At 51.2% G+C, this 10034-nt stretch overlaps 1 protein-coding gene across 1 annotated transcript in view; it reads left to right on the top strand.

Annotated features, from left to right (window-relative positions):
* Positions 1 to 10034, top strand: part of VWF (von Willebrand factor) — a 137574-nt gene that overhangs the window by 18930 nt on the left and 108610 nt on the right. The window lies entirely within an intron of this gene.

Here is a 10034-nt window from a genome sequence, read left to right on the forward strand (position 1 = left end):
AAGGGGGTTACCTCCTGGTGGGGGAAGGAAGAAAGCTGGGGGGAGGGAGGTAGGTGGGGAGAGGGAGGGGCAGGTCCTGATGCCCCCAGCTTGGATGTTGTAATAGTTTCCTGAGGCTGGAGTAGCAAATTATCTCAAACCCAGCGGCTTACAGCAACAGGAATGTATTCTCACGGGTCTGGAGGCCAGAAGTCTGAATTTGGTTTCAAGGTGTCTGCAGGGTGGGCTCCCTCCAGAGGCTCTAGGGGAGAGTCCCCCCTGCTTCTTCCAGCTCCTGGGGGCCGTGGGGTTCCTTGGCTTGTGGCTGCCTCCGCCACTCGCTGCCTCTGTGGTCTCATACCTCCTGTCTGTGTGCTTCTGTCCGGAGACAGAGCAGATGGGGGCTTCTCCCGCCCCTCCGCACATGGCCCTATTTCTCCCTGTACTTAGCAGCTCTTTCCCCTTCAGGGTTACCCTTTATGATCGCACTTGGAGAGGAGGGGGTCTGGGCGAGAGGGAGTGGGCAGGACTGCACGCTGTCTCCTCCTTTTGCGGTTGGAGTTGGCCTTTGTGCTTCTGTGTGGGGTGTTGGGAGGATGATGCTTTAGGTGGAGAAAGACCTCCCTCTATGGACGACCTCCCTCTCCCCCTTTGGGGTCAGGCTGCCTGGGCTGAGGGAGGAGAGAGCGGCATGGCCCCAGATGTGGCTGGGCTCTCGTCAGCACATGGATGCCCTGTCCAGGCTGCACTCAGAGACTCACCGTCTGGGGAACGGGGTTACTTGGAGGTGATGTGAGGCAGGTTCCCTGGAAGCGAAGGTTTGTGGGCAGCGAGTGACCAGGGAGGCTCTCAGGAAGTGAGAGGGGCGGGGCTGGGCAGGGGGAGAAGCTGAATACCACGTAGTTATAACCGAGGCCTCAGCCGGTCCTTCGAGGAGCTCTGAAAGCTGCGCTGGCCCCACGGGGCAGGGGGGCCCACACCGACCAGTCGGTCATTGGATGTAGGCTGCCTCTGGGCAAGGAGACGGGGCGGCTCCCTTGGGCTGAGGGCAATGCCTGCAGAGTGACTCGGCTGTGAGTCCCCACCAGCCAACACCCTCAGCTCCCAGTGGGTGAGTCCTGCTATGACACCCAACCCCTGGTCTACATGGGGGACGTATACCGCACCCAACACCCCCCGCAGAGCCAGCTACTTGACAGCATCGCCTCCCTACCTTCCACCCCCATGAGCAACCACGCTGCTCCAACCCACAGCCGTGCAGGGGGAGGGCGGCCCCTGCTTATCCCCGGGACTGTCGCCATGACAGGACTTGACAGGCCACATAAGCCCCTCGCCTGGGCCTGCGCGGTTCCGCAGGGCGAGGAGGAAACCAGAGCTGGCGGTGGCGCTGGGGGTTAAGGAGTTGCCCCGAGTCACCAGCTAGCATTGCGGAGTCAGGATTCACACGCTGCCCGCCCGCCCCCATCCCGCCTCTGCTGTTCTGCCTGCACCATCTCAGGCTGCCCAGGTGAATTCCACCCTTGTGTTTTCCTTCAGGAGCTGGGCTCCCTGAATCCTGAGGTTCCTTTCAGCTCTAAAGTTCTTTGTGTGTCTCTCTGGATTGGACTAGAGAGACGGTTGATAATAAGTCTCACTAAATATTCGATGGATGGATGGATGCAAATTAGGTAATTTATCTAGGGATTGGGACACCCCCATGTTCACAACCCCGAATGCTTCATTTGTAAGACCAAATCTGCATGTAAGTAGAGAAACTCCAACCCTCTCCTCCTCCAATAGCTAAATAAAACACACAGCCACCTGCACACGCACACACCTGCCTTAGCGTGAGGGAGCTCCAGTGTTAGTTGCCCAGACTTTCTGTTTTCCTGGAACAATTTGACCTTCTGAACCAAGGAGTACGTCAGCACCAGGAAAACGCTCTGGGCTGTGCTCGAGCCAGCTGCCTGGACCGTAAACACAATTTCCAGTTTATCAACAAGTACATTCCTAACGCCTCTTTTTCTTGGGTTTCCAGTGTTTCAGTGGTGCTAGGTTTTCCAGCTGGTCCGGAAACATCTCTGTCACCTGGAGCGTAGCCCAGTACTGGCAACTGACAGAGGCAGACCAAGTTCTAACCCCGGGGGGGAGGGTGTTATCCTGGGGAAGGCGGGTAGTTGCCTCTTCTTTCCAGGAAAACTTTGAAGTGGCAGCCGCTTGTCCTTGTAGCTCATTAAGTGTTTCCCATCCCTGGGCCACTTTGTAACTCTGCTTTGTAACTCTGCCTGGCTTTGTAACTCTGGGCAAGACACTTGCCTTCTCCAAGCCTCAGTTTCCACATATGTAAAATAGGCACAGGACCAGTGCCTGCTCCTCGAGGCCATCGTAAGGATAAGGGAACACATGTGGAGTGCTTAGCCCAGCGGGGCTCAATTGTAGGAGCTGTTATTGTTATTCCTTTTGTGTCTGTGTTTGCCCCTGGAGTGGCCGCACTTTGAGAGTAGGAGTGGGAGAATCAGGCCAAACACACACAGTACTTTAAGCGTAAGCTCAAAACTCATTCTTTCTCTCCTCCCCTCCACCCAGCTATAACCCCATTCTTTTGGAGGTGGGGGATCGATCTGAGCACAGCTTGGGGTTAGAAAGAGAGCAAGTTGCCTGCACACATGGACACGGAGGGGTGGGGAAGTGCAGGAGTCAACTTTTCTTCTGGGGCTTCTTGTAACCCAGGGGCATTTGGGATTGAGGGCACTCCAGGAGCCCAGCGCAGCAGGGAGGGGAGGCGGAGGGATTTTATCCTCTCTTTCTTTTATTTCCAAACGTACACTTCCATAGGTGGCTGTGGTTCGCTGTCTCCCACCCTTTTCAGTGTTCTCTAGGCAGGGGTAGGACTGCGGGGTTAGTGGAGGGGAGGGGGACGGGAAGTTAGTTGGTGAGCTGGGTGGGGGGCAGGTAGGTACCTCTGATACCGAGGGCATGGGCTTGTTTCACTTTATTTTGCAAACACAGGCAGCGCAGAGTAAGTGCAAGACAAGTGTTCCCACCCTCGGGGTACAAAGGAATGCTCTCATTTACCCCGAAGAAGTGGGAGGTGAAGACAGGATTTTCAAACGGGGAACCTGATACAGAGGCGGAGTAGAGGAGGGAGCTGGGCACTTTGTCTCCCGGAGACAGAGGGGGAGGGCCTGGGGGTGGGGCATTGGGGAGGTGCTGGGAGAGAATCCAGAGAGGCCTCATTTGTCTCCCAGGTGCCTTTGGAGGCTCCAGCTGCACACTTGCTACTCACTTTGTCTCCTGGGTGCCTTGAAGTTCTTACTAACCAGTGTCCTGGGAGCAGCTTAAGAAATTGGTTACCAAGTTTTCAGTGCTGGGCCGAGGCCCCCCAGACACTCAGACCTCCCAAGGCACACGCTCCTTCTAGGTCCGAACTCCTGTTTCAGGTTGTTTACCTGAGAAGAGGGGCTGGGCTTTGTCTCAGCCAATCAGGCTGTGTTGGCGCACGAGCGGGGCGCCCCCCTTGGCTGGGACGCACAAAGACATCTCCTGGGAGGTGATTGATGCGGTCTCTGGAACTGTCCACAGTCTGCTTAGTCCCGCTGGGTCCGTGGGTTCAGAAGTCGGGGCTGGTAAATGGGCATCGCTTACAAGGGTTTGCCATTGTGGCTCCAAGAGCCGTATTCAGTGGCAAAGTGTTCCGTAGGGGAGACGGCACTGGCTGGAAAGCTTTCCTTGAGCCGCCAGAATCTATTCGCCCACTCCTCTGGAACTTTCTGTCTTTCTAAGGTGGCAGCAAGGAGTCAGCTCATTCTGAGAGCCAGGTCATATTACTTATACCCAGGGGATGAATGTTTCCTTGTTATGCCAACAAAACCCGGAGCCTCTCTGCTGGGACGAATAATGGCTTTGATGGCACACAGATTTGTGGGGGTTTCTTCCCCAGCTTTTCAGAGGGCAGGACTGCTGGAGTCTGGGGCTCAGGGTACAGACCTAGTAACAGAAAGCGCCCAGCTATAGGTGCTCAAGTAATCGGCGTTAATTTGCAGGTAACTCTACTGCACAATGAATGTTTGAGAAAGATCCTTAGGTCACTTAAAAAAAAAATTTTTAATTCTGTCAGTCTGCGGAATGTCAGCAAGGGCTGAACCTTACACAGGGATCCTGTTTATGTCCTGTAGTCCTGTCTGCAACGTGAAGCCCACGGCTCCAGGAGGCTGGATGTAGGCTGCAGCTCGTCCATGCGATGCTCTTTCTAATTAGAAAAAAGGCACCCCTTTCTCAAGGCACTTTACCATCACCTGCTGGGAAATTGCCATAGTAAACATTATAAATGTACCTAGAATGTAGTACACACGTATGCTGTCTATCATGGGAACTGTAGCCTTGGGTGTGTTGCCACTGCACTGTGTGACTTGCAGAGCTATACTTGATGGCCATGAACCTGGCCTCGCTTCCACTGGGAGGTGTCGTCGCTGCAACCCTGCTCCTCCTTAGGATAAGCTCCTCCAGAGTGGAGGGCCGTCTCCTGCTTCTGCTGCTCACGTCTGAACATGAGGCCACCCCTGTTACCGAACTCAGGTCTGGCTGCTGGCTGCTCGCTGCTTGAAAGTCAATACTCAGGAGGCAAGTGCTGGTAGAAACAGAAATGTTGCTCTAATCCGAAAGCCGGCAATCTGGGGAGAAGGCGGACTCGTGTCCCAGAATCGGCACCAAAGGTTTTGCTTTGGCCATGAAAGTTTTTAAAGGGAAAAAGGGGAAGTAATTTCAGCGAATCATTGAGATAGAGGGTCAGATTCATCGCCATCCACTGCGTGCAGGCTTGTCGACTCTCTGTCATCTTTCTTTGAGATGTTATATTGTTCACACAGTTCGTGAGATTACTGAAGGGGAAGCTGGGGAAAAGATCTGCTCCCCTGTTAATCACTTATTCTCCGTGTCTATTTCTTTGATCTAAGGAAAGAACAAACAGATTAAGAATTGTGTGATCAACAGATTTGAAAGGTGTGCTTGGGTTGGAGGTTAGTTAAAATATAGCTTTGCTAATGTGACAGTACAAAAGGGGCCTCCTGCAAGAAGCTGCGTATACTTTCCTGCCCCTGGCCCACTGAGTCCTCTCCATATCCCTCCTCAGAACTGGTTCTCAAGACAACGAGCCTTTCTTTTCATCAGTGTTAGGAATCTCAGGCTCATAATAACTCAGAGTGATATGAGATCCCAGAAGCTCTCTAGTCCAGTCCCCTGCCCATGTAGGCGGGGACTGTAGGCGGGTGGTACTGTAACCTGGACTTTAAGACTCAAGTCTCTGAGACATCCTTGCTGGGCTTTTTCCAGCTGTTGTGCAGAGCTCAACCCTATGCAGCCCTTCTTGGCTCCCTGAGGAGAAGTCACCCCTTTCTTTTACCCCCAGTTGAAGATGAAGACCTCCCTCGGTGCCCTTGAACACTGGAGAAGCCAGATGCTTGCAGTCTGGTTTTCCTAGGTCCTATTCAGGACTTCGCGTCCAGTGGTACTCCCGTCAGTCACCTAACAGTCCCAGGTTGGCTGCTTTCCACTGGCTCTGAATGTGACGTTTATTCGGGGAACGCAATCCTTCCTTTTGTTCTGTTGCTGTGTCCGTGTCTGCACATTTTCTCCCCCTCTCCTCCTCCCCTGAAAGCCTGCTGTTCACCTGTAATTCCTCTTCCCCCCAGGAAGTCACCTGTCCCCGCTGGAGCTAACATTTGTAAATACTCATGTTTACTTTGAATGACGGGAACATGTCCCCTCCACGGCACAGAGAGGCACACGAAATACCCATTCTGTTGGGGACAATGCAATTCACTCTTCACATCCTCGTGAAATATTGCCCACGCCTTTTTTTTTTTTGCAAATTTCGTACCCAGCTCTTTCTCCTGTTTCTGCCCACAGTCGCCCTGGAAGGAGGCTCGCAGGCCTGGAGGGAGGTGATTTGGTGGGAGAGGGGCTGAGTGCCCGGGCAGAGCTGGGGGCTTACTGACCACATCCACTCCTGGCATTCCTGCTTCCTCTCCTGGCCTCCTGCTTTCACTTAATTGGCCTGGAATAGACTTTTCTTGGAGACTGGGAAGAATTTTGTTACGTTCGTTTGCTTGGTAGGATAGTTGTGATCATAGAGAGACCAATTGTGTGAGGGTCTGGTCCAGGGAAGGCCAGAAAATCTCAAGAAGAGGGTCCTTGGAGCCCAGGACCCCAGAGGGGTTAGTCGTCAGGTAACCTGAGCTGGTTCTGCAGACGGTGCCCACCACTGTGTCCTAGTGACGCTTACGTCCGAGTGGGGGTCTGAACACGAGTACACACACACAGGTACACACACACCCATACACATACACACATACACAGGCACACACATACACATATGCACACGCGCATACACACATATACACACACGCACACATACACAGCGCACGCACACATATACACATACACATATGCACACACATGCACATATACACATACACAGGCATACACATACACATATGCACACATACACATATACACACGCGCACATACACATATATACACATACACATATGCACACATACACATATACACATACACAGGCATACACATACACATATACACAGCACACACACACATATACACATACACATATGCACACATACACATATGCACAGCGCGCGCACACACATACACACATACACATACACACATACACATATACACATACACAGCATACACATACACATATACACGCGTGCACACACATATACACACACATATGCACACACATACACATATACACATACACAGGCATACACACACACATGCGCACATACACATATACACACAGGCATACACATATACACATGCGCACATACACATATATACATATACACATGCACACATACACATATACACACACAGGCATACACATACACATATGCACATACACATATGCACACATACACATATACACATACACAGGCATACACATACACATATACACAGCGCACACACACATATACACATACACATATGCACAGCGTGCACACACATATATACACATACACAGGCATACACATACACATATACACAGCACACACACATATATACACATACACATATGCACACATACACATATACACACACGCACACCCACATATACACATACACAGGCATACACATACACATATACACAGTGTACACACACATATGCACACATACACATGCGCACACACATACACATACACAGGCACACACATACACATATACACATGCGCACACACACATGTATACACATATGCACACACATACACATACACACATTCATACACAGTACACATACACACATGTACAATACACACATGTACAACACACACACGCACACGCATGCACACATACACACGTACACACATACACATGCACACACATACATACACATACACATGCACATACATACACATATACACATACACGGGCATACACATACACAGGCATACACATACACATATACACAGCCTACATACACATATATACACATACACAGGCATACACATACACATATACACACGCACATACACATATATACACATACACAGGCATACACATACACATATACACAGCACACACACACATACACATACACAGGCATACACATACACATACACAGCGCACACACACATATATACACATACACATATGCACACATACACATATGCACACACATACACATATACACATACACAGGCATACACATACACATATACACAGCGCACATACACATATATACACATATGCACACACATACACATACACACATGCATACACAGTACACACACACGTACAATACACGCATGCACACACATGCACACACACACGCACATACATACACATAAACATATACACATGCGCACACACACACACACGCACACACATATACATACACACATGCACACACATACACATGTACAATACACACATGCACACATGCACGCACACACGTACACACATACACATGCACACACATACACATGCACACATATACACATATACACACACATGCACACACATGCACACACACACACATTCCCCTTTTTTCAGAGTGAGAACTGCTCTCTCAAGTCATCCGTAGGCTGAAGAATGAGGATTTATTTTGGGTACTTTGCCGAAATCCGAGAGTCTGGGGCGCGGGCCCTGGTTTGGCTTGCTTTGCTGTGTCCTCACGTAGCTGCATCCCTGCTCTGCAGTTCAGTGTCCCCTCTGAAGACAAGTAGAGCTCTGCCCAACACTGATGGAATAAGCACCCTTTTCCTTTCCAGCAAATTCCCTCACCCACCTGAGTGCAGGGTGGCAGAAGGGGCGGTGAGCCTCTGGGCTTGTGGTGGGACAGTGACCTTGGCCACTCTGCCTTTGGGGGTCTAGCCTCATGGCAGAGATCAGGGGCTGCCACAGGGTTTCAGCATTTCCCTCAGATTAAGCAGATGCAAATGCATCCCTAACCCATCAGCCTCAAAATCCTTCCATGAAACATTTCCTAAGTGGCTTTCTTTCCCTTCTTGTCCTCCCCGGCGAGGCCAGGAATCTGAAGGTGCCCATCAGTACAGATTTATTGAGATGTTTTGTATCTTAACTCTGTGCAAGTCAGATTTGCAGTCTCACTCAGAGACAAGACACATAGGAGATATTGATGCAAACAACACATGACAGAGAACAACACAAATGCCATTTTGGGTTAGTAAAGGGTGAGGTGGTGCAGCAGCTCTTATTGCACAGCTGATTATCCTTCCTGACCCGGAGCAGGATGGGTGGAGCTGTTCCAGCCCCAGAGCTTGGACAAACCCCAAAGTGGGAACCGGGGACAGGAACTCGGCCTTTGTCCTCCCAGCCAGCTGGTCCTGCCTTGATCCCTACTCAGATGCTGCCCAGGAGAACAGGGTGGAGGGGGTGAAGGGTCCTTTGGAGGACTCTGTGGCCATCTCCCTTGGCACTGGGGGCTTCGGTGACATATCCAGTTACCCTGCTTCTCAAGAGGGCTGAACACCAAGTATCTCAGAGAGAGGAATGTTCAGCTCCACAAAACCCTCCAGTTAGTGGAAATCATGGGGTCTTTTTGAGCCAGATCTTGGAATGTGGGTGGGAATCCCAGGCCAGGCAGAAGTATAATTAGAATCAGCAACCCTCCCCCATCCGTCCTTACAGGCTGACCAATGAGAAACTGTGCGCTGCCACAGGGGTGAATTCCTGAGCCCACAGCTTTGGACCAGTTTAGGCCCAGGCGCCTCTGGACCTCCTCCAGGGACAGCCGTGGGACACCCACCGCAGGGCCTGGCTGAACAATCTTGCACTTTATATATTAGCCTCCCCTTTCTTTGTTCACTTCAGACCTAGAAATGCCCCGCTCCTTTCTCCTTCCTCAGCTGTTTGGGAACCAACACAATAGCTAAGCTCCAGATCTCTTGCTGCTGTCTCCTCTCCTCGAGCCCCCATTCCCCTCCCATCTGCCCTTGGGGAGATGTGTTTCTTTTCTCTCCCTCTCCCTCCAGTTGGCTTGGCATCTCCAGGGAGGAGGCCTGGTCTTCTCTAATGAACTGAAAATGTGATTAAGTTGGGCTCCAGTTGGGTCTGCACAGCCCCCCAGGCAGGGTGAGGTCATGGCTTCATGGAGCTGGGCTGGCGCTCTCTCTCGCCAGCCCCTGGCACCCCAGGCGAGAGGAGCAGGAAGAGAGTAGTAGCTGATGCTGGGCATCGGAGCCAGGGAGATCCTGGAAGTGAATTAGCTGACCCTCTCTGTTCTCCCTGCCAGAATGGTTTACCAGGGGTCTGAGGAGAAGCCATTTTCGAGCTGTTCAGCTAGTACTGACAATAGGCCAATGATAATAGTCACAGGCACTCGATTGCCCTCCCTCTGTAATGTCATTGAGTTTTATTTTGCAGCCAAGTCTAAGGCAGGAATTGCTATCTGTGTTAGTTAGGACTAGATTCTCCTGTGCCGGGACACCTAAAGTAGAAACAGCTTACACAGTATAGAAGTGTATTTCTCTCTCATTGTCAAGGAGTTCAGCTTATGTGTCAGGCATCATGACGACATTCCAGTGTAGGGA

The sequence above is a fragment of the Lipotes vexillifer genome, unplaced genomic scaffold, assembly GCF_000442215.2.
Source record: "Lipotes vexillifer unplaced genomic scaffold, Lipotes_vexillifer_v1.1 scaffold395, whole genome shotgun sequence".
NCBI classification, from domain to species: Eukaryota; Metazoa; Chordata; class Mammalia; order Artiodactyla; family Lipotidae; genus Lipotes; species Lipotes vexillifer.